Below are 14,837 nucleotides of genomic sequence, written 5' to 3'. Positions count from 1 at the left end.
ACGTAGCTGACGGAGGCATCCCGTGAACCGAAGCATGGCTAGCCCGCGCAGTACTTAACATTTAGGAAAGCCAGACTGTGGAATTTGCAGGACTTACCCTCTCCCTCGAGTGTGGGCCCAGCTTGTGCAGTTGTAGTTGTTTTTCTCCAGGGAGGACCCATCAATGCAGCAACCCTTTCTTCCAAGGATGTCAGTGGGTACAGATTTGCCGGGACTCCTCCTGTTCGAGTTCTTTCTCTTTTGTTGTGTGCCTCCTTCCTCTGCAAAGATGAAAATCTAACTTTTTAAAGAGAGGGTGTCTTTCTGCTGGGTGGGACATTTACAGATGGTCACATTTACAATTACAATTCCATTGAATGAATGAAAATATTACTTACACTAACTACTTGACCAAGGCCACTTCTTTTTGCGCTGGCCTCCAGACTGTGGGATGATCACCATTGCACAGTAATCTTCTGCAAGTTGGTTCCGGCGTTTCTTCATTCCTTTTGGTGAAACTTTTATGTGACCTCTGCTGGTGTCCAGCTCATGCCATCTGGCCTCAATCACAGTAACCGGTGCCTCCACTTCATACTGTAAGAAATTCTTGGTCCTTGAGCTGCATTGCATCTTGTATTGCAGCTCTGATTTTTCCACTGAGATCATCATCATCATCAAATTTCTCACACAAACTGGCTCTTTCAAAATGGCCAAATGCAGACCGGGAGCTGCAATGGGCATGTGTGTCCAAAACAATCACGTCAAAAACATCCTTTCTTTTCACACACGCGCAGAAGGTGGGGACATCTTTTTTCGGCGCAGACATTAGATTCCACCCCCCGAAGCTAAAGGACAGGCTGCACAGCGCTAAATTAAAAAAATAAAACGGGGAAACTTGCAAGTTATTTTTTTTTTTTTTAAAAAGAGTAATCTGGGCCAAAGAAACCAGGCGTAACTCTTGCAGTACGCCAAAAAACGGCATTGGGGAAAATTGAGCCCAATGAGTGGTAATATAAATCTCTGCGAACAATGGCCGAGAAATTGGATATAGTTACGAAATGGAGTTTTAAGGCCACTCAAAATGGTCTAGGTAGCATGCAAAATTCATGCTGACTCCTCATTAACATGATTCCAGTCATGATTTCAGCGTGAAAACTGCTGTACATTGGTGTAACGCTCAACAGGTGGGTCAGAGAGCTGTGGAAACTGGGACATTGAATAAATTTAAACAATAAGGGAAAAAGGGGTTATGGAGAGCAGACAGGGAAGTGGACCTAAGTCCATGATTGGATCAGCCATGATCGTATTAAATGGTGGAGCAGGCTCGAGGGGCCATATGGCCTACTCCTGCTCCTATTTCTTATGTTCTTATACTATCGGGGCCAGTCTAATTCCCAGTCATGTATGGCTCAGGTTTTTTCCACTATTTAAAGGGGAAGTGCTACCGGAGGAGGAAGGAGGAAGGAGGACTCCAAAGCCATGGCAGAGTATCCTCAAAGGGGGAGAGATCGGAGATTTTTGGACACAGCTCTGGAAACTGGTTGTGGCTATGAAGAGGAGGCGGGCTCTCCTCTTCCCACAGATTAAAAGGACACCCTCGCCACACACCTCCCAAAGGATATGGAAGGAGATAGCTGCGCATGTGACGACTAGCACTGTGGTGCCAAGGTCGGCCATCCAGTGCCAAAGGAAGCTTAATGACCTCTCACAGGTGGTCAGGGTGAGTGAAGGCATCAGCAAATTCCATATCCCACTATCTGCAGCACAAGCTTCATACACTGCTCAATGCTTCACACACCCATCATTCATCTACCAACAATTTTTACCTGTCACCACTCACACCTCACAAGCATAGCTTTATTTCACCCTCACAACCTTACCACTGCTGCAATACTCAGACTCACATCTCACACCGTGCACACACTGACAGTTATTCAACTATGGCAGACACATCAGTCAAACACATTGCACCACACTCACTCACACACTTCTCTTTCTCTTGCAGGCGAAGGTGGCTCACAACTGGAGGGAGCAGCAGCACACAGGCAATGGGCAGGCTGCATCCAGGACCTCAGCCAACTGGAGGAGAAGGCTCTGTAGATCATTGGGTGGTAGATTGTAGAGGCCATGGCAACCAGCGAGGTTGAACCCCAGGAATGCTGAGGCACTGCCTTGGGGAGTGGCAGTGGGTCAGGACCCTGCTGCCCTCTCTCAGCATAACAACTTTGCTTTCTTTTCTATTCTGTCACACCTAAAAACATTCTAACCTGATAATGCTCATTTTTCACTCCTAAAAAGTTTGCAGCCACGTTTCTGTTAGTGCTATTGAATCTATATCTTCCTGTGATATAATTGTTGCAATTCCCATACTTTGACCATTTCAATTCATGAACTGTATCATTTTTTGTGCACATTTAATGCTACTCCTTCCCCCCCCCCACCCCCCACCCCCCCAAGGTAACACCTTGTTATCAGTCTTTTCACGGCTTATAACTGATCAATTTCATTTTCCTCCTCCATTCTTTTTCTTTTGGCTATTCCTTGAACCTCATCGAATTCCAGTGTCTCTATTTACTCTTTCTGATTGCTTTTATTTTCTCTGCCCCCTTCTTTAAGTTTAAATGACTCTTTTTATTCATTTTACCAGTTCATTAGCTCCCTTCCTGTTCAGATGTAGCCTATCTTTGTGGAATAGTTGCTCCAAGAACTGGCATGAATGCCCCACAACATGGAAACCCCTATCCTAACATCAGCCCTTTAGCCACATGTTGATCTCCCTAATCTTATCATTCTCTATGCTAGCATTTAACTAGGGAGTAATCCGAAGATTATCGCTCTTTAAATCCTACTTCTAAACTTGCTTCCTAATCACTGAAACTCCTCTTACAGGACATCAGGTCATTCCTTTCCTACATTGTTGGCTCTCCCATAAACCAAGAGGATCGGCTTTTCATTCTCCCCTTCCATAGTCTTTTCCAGTCTTTCCAAAATGTCTCTTACACAAGCAAGTATCTTGACCTAGCCTGCAAATGATAGTGTCCACCTCAGGGTCCATCCCTCAATCTGTTGAATAGCCAATAGTTTGCTATCTACACTGGTTAACTTGCCAGCTATAAAACGAGTCGAATGATAAACTAATCTCACTAATTTTACATCAATCTCAGTCATTAACCCGCATATCAATTTAGAATTCGGCAATTCCAGCTCATGTTGAGTTATTGTAACATATTTGAACAACCTGTGTAATCTCAATTATATTAAAAGGCTGGTGTCAGGATCGGGGTTTCCATGTTGTGGGACATTCATGCCAGTTCTAAGAGCAACTATTCCACAAAGATAGGCTACATCTGGACAGGAAGAGAGCTAATGAACTGGTAAAATGAATAAAAAGAGTCATTTAAACTTAAGGAAGGGGGCAGAGAAAATAAAAGCAATCAGAAAGAGTTGCTTGTATATTGTAATGCTCTTAAATACTGCTAATTCTATCATAAGTATATTAATAAACAAATGTCAACTCATGACTTCCTATTTAATTATATTTGGTAAGAATGGTTCATTCGCTCAGGAGCTTTCATGTATCCTAATAGAGTGTTGGTACTGTAAATGTAAATATAATCTGGTGAATATAACCTGGACTAGTTGATACAAAACTATTTGGTCGAGCCAAATGTAATTACCAAGTGCTTTCCGAGATAATAGATTGGACAGCAAACCCCATATGGTTATTTGACAAGCAGTTAAGATAAAGTTCAGGATTTGTCTGCTGTCTTTTGATTAATATAATAGCTTACCAATCCGAATGTTCTTGGATACCCTGATGCTTACAAATTAGCCATGTGCAATATCTGCCCCAATTAAACGTTAGGAGATAATGACCAGGAACAGGCCAGTTAATTTAAATTACAAAGCAACAGGACAGAGCCACCAGGAGCAGATAGAGTATATAAAGAGAAACTATTTCTAATGGCTGAAGGGTCAATAACAAGAGGGCAGAGATGAAAGATGATTGACAAAAGAACCAGAGGCAGCAGGAAGAAAACCTTTTTACGCATCGAGTGGTTAGGATTTGGAATGCACTGCCTGCAATGGTGGTGGATATATATTCAATAACAGCCTTTGAATGGGAATTGGATAAATATTTGAAGGAGAAAACATTGCAAGGATATGGGGAAAGAGCCGGCGCAGACTTGATGGGGCGAATGGCTTCTTTCTGTGCTGTACTATTCTATGATTCTATAACCAGCACAATTGGACATTTTAAAATGTAATTTAAAAAAAATTGCTTTAAAAAATATTCCGACATATATTGAAGAGTCATAAGTTAGTAAAGTTTGATTAATACAGCTGAAAATGGGTTTATCACAAAAAATAAGCATTTTAAATCACAATGTCAATACATCGCTGCAGGAGTGCCTCAAGGCAGTGTCCTAGGCCCAGCCATCTTTAATTGCTTCATCATAAATTCAGAAGTGAGAATGTTCGCTGATGACTGCAGTGTTCAGTGCCATTTGCAACTCCTCAGATAATGAAGCAGTCCATGCTCGCATGCAGCAAGAACTGGATGACATTCAGGCTTGGGCTGACAAGTGCCAAGTAACATTCATGCCACACAAGTGCCAGGCAATGACAATGTGTAACAAGCGAGAGTCTAACCACCGCCCCATGACATTCAACCGCATTACCCTCACCAATACCACATCATCAACATCCTGGGAGTCACCAGTGACCTGAAACTGGACCAGCCACATAAATGCTGTGGCAACAAGAGCAGGTCAGAGGCTGGGTATTTTTCGGCGAGTGTCTCACCTACTGACTCCCAAAAGCCTTTCTACCATCTACAAGGCACAAGTCAGGAGTGTGATGGAATACTCTCCACTTGCCTGGATGAGTGCAGCTCACACAACACTCAAAAAAATTCGACACCATTCAGGAGCAGCCCATTATATTGGCACCCCATCGATCACCTGAAACATTCACTCCCTCTACCACCAGCATACCATGGTTGCAGTTTGTACCATCTACAGAATGCACTGCATCAACTCACCAAGGCATCTTTGGCAGCATCTCCCAAACCCACAACCTCCACCTCCTAGAAGAACAAGGGCAGCAGGCACATGGAAACATCGCAACCTCCAAGTTCGCCTCCAAGTCACACACCATCCTGACTTGGAAGTATTGTGACATTCCTTCATCATCGCTGGGTCAATATCCTTGAATTCCCTTCCTAACAGCATTGTGGGAGTACCTTCACTAAATAGACAGCGGTGGTCCAAGGCAGCTCACCACCACCTTTTCAAGGGCAATTAGGGATTGGCAATAAATGCTGGCCGTGTCAGCGACACCCACATCCCATGAATGAATAAAAAAAGGAGTGTCAGATGATATTTGTGCCAGCCCCAACATCGGGGAGAGGGATCCTAAAATTTCCTGTAGTCCTAATTTTTGAAGTTCTTTGAGGGTATCAACCTAAGGGGTGAAATTAGGTCGTACCTCTGTTGCGGCGTTAGTCCGGACGGAGCGGTAAATTTTGCGCCAGCAAATGGATTGAGTCTGCCGCCGCAAAATTCAGCAGCTGGGCCTGGAGTTTGGAGCGAAGCGCTAAGGGAAGCGTTGCACACTTCTTTTATGGTGCTTGGACAACTGACCAAATGAAAACCCTGAGCTAAACAGCTGGCCTCGGAGGTCCGAGAGAGAGGCCACGGGGCGGAAATAAAATCTGAACAAAACATTCCCAATACATAACTGATGGCACCACAACATAAATCAAAAAAAGAACCACACTTACCTGAGGTCGACATTACTTACGTCACTGTGGCTGCTATAGTTTGGAAGGCCAGCTTCCGTAGGAGTTCCCAGCAGGGCACTCTACAAAGCGCCATGGATCGAGAGGCAGCCAAAAATTGAGCCGCTGTTGCAACCAGGCTTGCCTCTTCTGGGCAATTTGGCCCTCTTGAAACCGGCACCGAATGTCCCGGCAGGGAGCCGGAAGCTGGCCGCCCACCTGGAAGTGCTTACCGCCACCATTGCTGTCCTCCAGGGTGCTACGAGGGGCAGCAAATGATGACTGAGTAGAAGAAATTGCCTCCCAGCTGAAATAGGGTACATGTACCCCGTTTCAATGGTATTACCGCAGCTGTGCTTGTGGACGCCTCTTGAGCAAAATTCCGTTCCTTGTTTTTTTTTATTTGGATCTGGAAGTCGCTCTTAATGGGGGCAGTGACTACATGAGAGGGGCGGAAGTTGGAGCGGTGAGTACACTTGAGATGCGGAAATTGGGGTGGCTGCGGAGTGACCTCCACAGTGATGTCACCACGCCTCTCCCCTTCATTTAAAGGGGAGAGCCTTCACGATTTTAAAACTTCGGTCCACTGTGCCACCAGGGAGGGCTTCGGCCGGGCCAGCGGCTTGGCACCCAAGAGGGGATGCCAGGCTGCCTATAGGTGACCTGGCCAAACCTAGGGGTATAATTGTCGGGCTGACCTGGCAGCGGCAGCGGCAGTGCATCCTCCCCTTTAAGGGCACTGCCATTGCAGAAGGCCACAGCCTCACTGGATCATCGGGACTAAACAGGTTTTGGCGACCGTCGGGCGGGCCGAAGATTTTCAGAGAGGAATGTCGCTGTTGGAGAGGTAGATCGGCAGTGCACACAGTGATGACACGCTTACCACCGAGCGGCAGCAGCGGAGCGGGTTGGGGGGGTGGAGATAAGGGCACCGGCAGGAAAACTCGGAAGGGCAATTGGGCTATCAGCGGCCATGCCACAAAAAGTTGGCAGCCACTCCAATTTGCAGCGTGGCCGGCAATTTGCGGTGGTAACAGGCCTTAAAGAGAGGGGCAATTTTGGCCCCTGAAAATCCGGCCCCATATCTTTTAAATTTAAGAGGAGTCTTTAAAACAATAAAGGATTTTGATGTGATAGTCAGAGAGAAATTATTCCCTCTGCTGGGGAAATCCATAATAATGGGCCATAATCTTAAAATTAGAGCTAGTCCATCAGGTGGGTAAATGGAGCTGAGTTGCAGATCATTCATGATCTAAGTGAATAGCAGAACAGACTCGAGGCTCTGAAAGGAACAGGAGTGAACCAATGTTTCTAAATGTGGTCACATCTCGGGATACAAGATTTACTGAGTCATGTCTGAGGCTTTAACAATCTCAAAGTTGTTCCACAAGGCTTTACTTCATGTCACTCTTTTCACTAGACTGACAAAGGTATGAATTACTTGGCAATCATAATCCACTCGAGCTGAAATAAAATTAAGGTCTGTGCCCTGAAAAACTGAGTCAGGCATAATTAAATGGCGATAGTTGGTTATGTTATTGTGAAATCCATAAAAATGTACATCCTCCCAAGAATAAATTATGCATTGTTCCTACTACAAGAGTCAGAAATCTTTCATTGGCAGTATCCATTACCTTATTGCATCCTTTTTATCGGTAAATCCCATCCAAGATTGAACAGATTCTGGTACTAAATATGTATTATTTATTGATCTGGAAGGTAGAAAACTAGGTCTTGTGGCTCGTCCCATTGCCACCAAACTTTATTTGTCAAACCAATAACTTATTGGAAATTCTACCTCCCTCTCACCCAAAGAGATACAGAGCTAGCAGGCTGCCATTAGAGTGAGAGATGACTGAACCCATTTATTTTCCCTTTTGCTGTGTGGCAGCTGTTTGCCTAGCCTTAGATATAATCTACCCATTTAAATGTCAGACCATTTGTCGTGGTAAGGAAAGAGTGTGCACGCATTCCATCTTCCCATTCATTTCTATTTGAAGTAATGCTACATTGAAAGTTGGAGGACAGTGTATTGACTTAAATGCAATTAAGCAGATTAATGGTTGGAAAATTAATTTAAGTTTTAGATGGCAGCAATTTTCTTCAATAGACAGTAATTTGGATTTATTTAGTTTAGAAGGACATGCAAATATCCTGGGAAAGAGTCGGTCGAGAACCACAAATCTGGACCTCATTTAGTTTTACTACAGTATGAGGACACTGGCGAGATAATAATGTTGGATCGATTATTTGGAGCTTTGGATCTCAATAAACAGAATGAGACTTCTTCCTTTTCGGAGCTTGCATAAGGATGTTAACACAAGGTTGAAACAAATTTAAACCTAAATAATTGGATTCCGTCCCATATCACCCCAGTGAGATCTTGCAAGAAATGTAAGCGATCTAACTGAAATATTATAGGTTGGTGAAGAGTCACCTTCCACATAATTCTTGCTACCATGTTTTTTTGTATTATTGTACAATGTTCAAGTCTCTGCAAAATAACAGGGAAGAGGGAGAGAGAAAAGACAGCCATGCTTTAAAGACTATTGTATGACAGCATTGTTTACTCCTAATAGTCAAAGGTGGCCTGATGGTATACAACTGCAAGGTTGACTCCTGACCTTGTTTATCAATACTGTGTATGTTTGATTTTCCTGACTAGCTGGAGATCAATATAGGCTGCTGAGCCTTTATTGTGCGATAACATTTCTTCAATAAAAATCTAAACTAAAAAAAAATGAAGGTTGTAATTCAATCTCAGGGTTCAGATAACATCAAAACCTATGGTTTATGATGTCTTACTCCTCAACTAAGTTACGTTTTTTTATCTGATTCACTGGTATAAATTAATTACATTCAGCTGATGTGAATGTAAGAATATGCTGATCTCAGTTTACAGTGATCAGAAGCTCTGAATGGAATGACACTGACAGTAGCCAGTTAACAAAAATAGGGAACAACTCTCATTATACGGAAACTTTTAAACCATATTCACCAATAAATTTATTCTGCATTATACGACCAACAACAGTTTCATGTATATATGGAATGTAATCCTCAGATGGCAATTCTGAATTATCCAGCCAGGTGAACACACAATGTTATTTAGCAACAGAGAACTATTTACACATGCTTGGATGTACACATACAACATAAAACTCCCTGAGTAGCTATTTATTTATGTTATTAGAGATTGTGCATGCGTATCAGTTCCCAGTGAACATTAAACACATTGCAAAAATAAGTTTGAGGTTCCCAGGAGCATGCCTGAACAATACAAAAACTTGACTTTATACAGTGAGAATTCCTAGTGGGGTAAGATTTGTATCTCTTGCTTCAGTGCACTCAGGAGTCAAGTTACAGACCTGATTCCAAGTTCTACCATCACTTTTTCATTGTTGCCCATCCAAAGCTCCTTTGCGCTGATGCAGAAGCAACAGTGTACCTGCAGCCTGAGAGACTGAGCAATACAGAGGGCAGTCTTTCCATTCAGAAACCAACTCTAAATTTGAACACTTAATAATAATAATTTGTTATATTAAGGTCTGTAGCTACTATTTATTAGAGGATTAATTCATACTGATTAGTATTTAAAAAAATACTAGGGCTAGAAATTCATGTGTTGGGCACCACTCCGTAGCAACATGAAATGACGATCAAATAGCGGCCGCCACTCTTTCGCCAGCTGGTGGTGGTTCCTGCAATGACCGCCATATTCCTCTCCCCCTTTGCACTGCTGGTAACTGGCAGCACCCTAGGAAAAAAATACCGATGATGATGACCCCGGAATCAACCTAGTGAACCTTCTCTGAACTGTCTCCAAAGCAAGTATATCCTTTCATAAATATGGAAACCAAAACTGCACGCAGTATTCCAGGTGTGGCCTCACCAATACCCTGCACAGCTGTAGCAAGACTTCCTTGCTTTTATACTCCATCCCCTTTGTAATAAAGGCCAAGATTCCATTGGCCTTCCTGATCACTTGCTGTACCTACACGCTATCCTTTTGCGTTTCATGCACAAGTATCCCCAGGTCCAGCTGTACTGCAGCACTTTGCAATCTTTCTCCATTTAAGTAATAACTTGCTCTTTGATTTTTTCTGTCAAAGTGCATGACCTCACACTTTTCAACATTATATTCCATCTGCCAAATTTTTGCCTGTCTATGTCCTTTTGCAGATTTTTTGTGTCCTCCTCACACACTGCTTTTCCTCCCATCTTTTTATCATCAGCAAACCTGGCTATGTTACACTCAGTCCCTTCTTCCAAGTCATTAATATAGATTGTAAATTGTTGGGGTCCCAGCACTGATCCTGTGGCACCCCACTAGTTACTGATTTCCAACCAGAGAATGAACCATTTATCCCAACTCTCTGTTTTCTGTTAGTTAGCCAATCCTCTATCCATGCTAATATATTAACCCCCAACCCCAATCCTGTGAAGTCTGGGGTCTTCCTTATTTGATCCAACTCAGGCAAATTCCTAATTAACCCTTGCAATGATGAGATATCTACACATAGATTTTGATCTGACAACGTCAGAATAATTGACAATTGCACTATCTTCGTACAATTTCTCTAATCACAATCTTTAGAATCACAAAATGAAGAAGTTGGACTTAGCACTTGAATATGGTATCCTATGACATTTCATTTTAAAAAGTAAATATATATGGCATAGAAAGTGGTATAGAATTCTATACCAATAAATTCACATAAAGGGCGTAATTTAACCACCCAAAAACTAGGTGGGTTTGGGTCGGGTGAGAAGTTGAAATTTAAAACATTTCAAACCAGACTCAAACCTGCCCACTTTCAGTTTTAATGGAGACAGGACAGGGGGGTGGGTCATAAATCCTCTCCAAGGAGACGGGTCAGTGATTGAAAGCCTTTAAGATGGCTGCGTGCCTTCTATTTTTAACTAACGACATTCATATTTCCCGGCAGTTAAAAGGAGGCGAGAAGGGCTGGCTCCATAAGGTAAATGCCTTTATAGCACTGATTGTTGGCCAAGAGGAGCAAGTCTTTTAGCGTGCAAACCCCCCACAATCAGTCCAGACCTCACCCACCCCCCCACAAAGTAAGAACATGGAAGAGAAAGATGATATGCAAGTAGATTCACAAGGGTAGCCACTTTGGTGTTTTATCCAATATTTATGTAAAGTTTCTGTTACTCTGCTCTCAAACATAATTTTTTTTATTTTCAACACTTTCTGGTCTTGGACAGATTTGTGTGCACCTTTGGAAGTGGCTTAGTGAGTTGCAGTGAATGGTGAGACATAGCGGTACCTCCAGCAATGGTAATGAGTTTGAAAGGAATAGTTTGGTCATTGCAGGGATGCTTTACGGTGTTGCTGTGGGGGTGGTGCCAACCTGGAGCATCATGTGGCACCCATATGGGTGTCCAGTGTCAATTTAACTAAATCTGGCCATGCTGAGGACATCCCTGACTTCCTGGCAGCAATGTGCTCTGCTGCTGACGCCCTCTGTCCTGTGCAGCATCAGGTGATTGTGGAGAAGGTTGGTGGTGTTGTTGGTGCTGCTGGTGTGCCTGGTGCTGCTGGTATTGGGGCTCACTGTGGCCAGATTCTGAGGACCAAGGTGAGACAGTATAAACGGCACTCGTGCTGATGGAATAGATGGCAGGTGAAGTAGAAATGACAGAAGCAATCTGTCAATGGTGAGAGAGGGTCTTCGAATGAGTTAACACTGGATGAAGACTTTGCTGGAAAGGCTGCAGCCTACAGAATCTGTGCTGGGAATGTGGTGAGCAACAACTTCTGCCTGAGGAAAGTGATCAGCTGTCAGGTGGATGGTTTTATCAGCTGGAGCAATGGCCACTGAACTGCCAGACATGGTTCCTGAGCAACGTGGTCCCCATGGCCATGCAGTTAAATTTAAAAGGTAAGGTTCAAAAGACTCTGAAGGGTCTGACAACAAGCTAATAATCCTTTAAATTGGGACTCGCCTCTGCCAGTCGGGTCGCTGCCGCGCTGACAGACACGAATGAGAGAAAGCTGCGTGGGGGTGGGATGACGGCGGGTTCCTGACCCGCTCCCAAAAATATCAACTTTCCCGACCCGCCTCTGACCGCTCCCACAACGACCCTTTAACATTCAGGCTGGAGAATTCGCTTGCTCTTCTTCAAATAGTGCTATGGGATCTTTTACGTCCACTTGAGATGGCAGATGGAGCCTCGATTTAATATCTCATCCACAAGAAGCCCATCCAAGAATGCAGCCCTCAGTATTGCACTGATATGTCATCCTAGATTATGTGCTCAAGTGTCAGGGGTGGGACTTGAACCCACAATCTTCTGACTCAGTGGGCAGAGTGTTACCACAAAGCAAAGTCTGACCCCGAGTGAAATGCAAGTGTTTTTTAAATGCTAACAAATGGTCTGGGAGAGAAGATTGCCCAAAGAGATAAGATTCATATGTCTTTGAAAACAAGACACAATAACCTTTGTTTTTACAGAATCATACTTTGGGACCATTTAAGGGAATTGTAGGTGATGTCACAGAAACATGTCCACTATTAAACACTGTTTGGCCTAACATTCAGCAATAGAAGTGTGAGCTGCCATAAAACAAGTTTATTCTGGATAGTAACATTGGCCCGGAATTTGCGATTACAATGACGGCAAAACTGTCAGCGTTCGCCATCATTACAACTGTGAAACTGGCAGCAACTTCTGGTGCAGTTAAACGTGGAAATGCAGAAGTTACTGTCAGTCATTCCCTGTTCCTCCACAGGGCACGCTATTAAATTCCCTGCAGCCGGCAATCAATTGAAATCACTGAACTGACGAGAACTTCCACTTTTACACTCTAATATTGCGTTAAAAACTCCAAAGAAATTAAGCCTTGTTCAGTGAGCTGTACCTGGGTTTTTAATTGGCGTACTGAGTCACAACTAAATTTGAACAAACATTCTGGCCCTGAAAAAGTGAAGGATAATCAGTGCATTTTACTTCCTGGTTCGCTGTCTGTGAGAATTAATCAGTGTGATTGACTGCTGAGCCTGCTTGATGACATCACTGCTACTCGACGCTGGAGATCCCCTAGACATGATGCCAGAATCAAATTAACATCGGGAAAAGCGCTATCACTTCGCCGCTGACCACAAAATCCAGGCCATTATAAACATCCTCAAGTCAAACTCTTCCTTTCAAATGCCTAAAATGGATTGTCTTTTTACCAATTATCAAAAAATGGCAAAGTGCTGTGTTCTCAATATTCCTCAACTAAATCTGATCCAAAACACATCTCAAGTCTGGGTGAAACAAAATGTCAGACACAGTAATTTACTGTCAAACTGGAGACAACAATTCCTGATATTTCTCAAGAGGATGAGAGTTGGATAAAATATTAGCTTTTTGGCATGGGACAGTAAAGTTGTCAGGTGGGTTTCTTTATTTATTTAAACCAGATTAATACTAAATGAATGTGTCAAACAGCAATGAAATGAAGTCATGGCCATGTTAAAAATGATTTCCCCAAAATCAAATACAAATAAGAAGTGGTTCACCCATGCTTGAGATCTCAAATGGTCTGGAGCATCCCCTAATTAAATGGGATAGAAAATGATCTTGAAGTGCATGAAGTGGGAGGTGTCGATACAATGGAACTCAGCTCCGATACCTTTCATAACTGAAAATAGTCTGCATTGCATTGTTCATGTTCGTGCCATTTTTAAACTGGAATAGGTTTACAGCGTGAGTTCGCATCTTATATACTATCCACTATTTTCAACTTCCTCTAATTGGTGCAATTTTTAAACTGTATGCATTTTGTATGATTTCAGTTTGTTTGATCCCTGGTGCATTTGGTACAAAATTTGAAATTTAGACAAATGTTATAATAAAACATTTCTGGTGTCTGTCCTTTACATCTTGACCATCAGAGTGTATGTCAATTTTGTTACTCTTCATTGGGTATGTGTTTAAGTCACTATTTTTCTACATTCTAATTTGTTATCTAACTTTTTTCACCATTTTAGGTCAAATCTTTCTCCCCAATCACATAGCACCACATAAATTCTACCCAATCATATTGCATAAAGAATTTAAAAATTCCACACATAGCTGCACAAGCTCCACATTCAGGCTGAGATGAAAGATTTAAATAATAGGGTTGCTTTAAATATTATGAATCTTGAGGCAAGTCAATCATATGCTCTCAAGAATAAAATGGAAGAAAAGGATTATCTTCAGAATCGTGCAACTCTATTTATCGCATAATGATGTAAAAAAATCCTGCACCTCAATAAATTTGGGACTCAAATTAAGAAGCCCACATTTTTCTTCTGGCCCCAGCTGTGTTCCTCTCCAGGCTTAACTTAATTGTGCAAGTTAACTTGCCTTCCTAAAACCTAGCCCCACTACCTGCATATCCCAAACTTCAGTATGGAATCTGCAGTCAGCACTGGTCTTAATCCTCTCCTTAGTCAGACACAACGTCCCATACCTGGCACAATTAAAAACACAGCCAGTAAAGGTAGGAAGCAAGTCATATAATTTGCATAAACATTACCACAGCAAAAAGTACTTCATTGGCTGTGAAGTGCTTTAGGACATCCTGAATTCATACAAGTGCAAGTTCTTTCTCATTGCTTTCTTTTAAAACACTTCTCCGTTAGTAATCTGTGCTGATTATTTCTATGAAACATGGAAAGTGCAAACATCAGGCCATTCAAGATAATACATTATGATAATGTAGCTTAATTTGCATATGTACATTAGGTTATTTGGAAAACAGTCAATAACTCAAGCATTGTTAATTCCCATCTTTTCCAAATTAAAGGGTACAATTGTCATTAGAGAGAGCATATTCATTATATTAACAATTTCTAATTTATGTAGGCATATTAAGTTGGAAATTAGGGGCCCAAGTTTCTAGGCGCAGCCCCAACCTGGGCGCCCGTTTATCGCGCCACAAAGTGCGGCGAAAAAAAACTTCCAGATTCTCCGGCTCCCTGCTGGTCCTCTTGGGCCGGGCGCGGCGCAGCTCGAGCTGTAGGGGGCGGAGCTTGGTCCCTGCGCTGAAAACAGTGCTGGGACCTCTGCACATGCG

The sequence above is a fragment of the Pristiophorus japonicus genome, chromosome 10 (assembly GCF_044704955.1).
Source record: "Pristiophorus japonicus isolate sPriJap1 chromosome 10, sPriJap1.hap1, whole genome shotgun sequence".
NCBI classification, from domain to species: Eukaryota; Metazoa; Chordata; class Chondrichthyes; family Pristiophoridae; genus Pristiophorus; species Pristiophorus japonicus.
Note: the sequence above shows the minus strand (reverse complement) of the source record.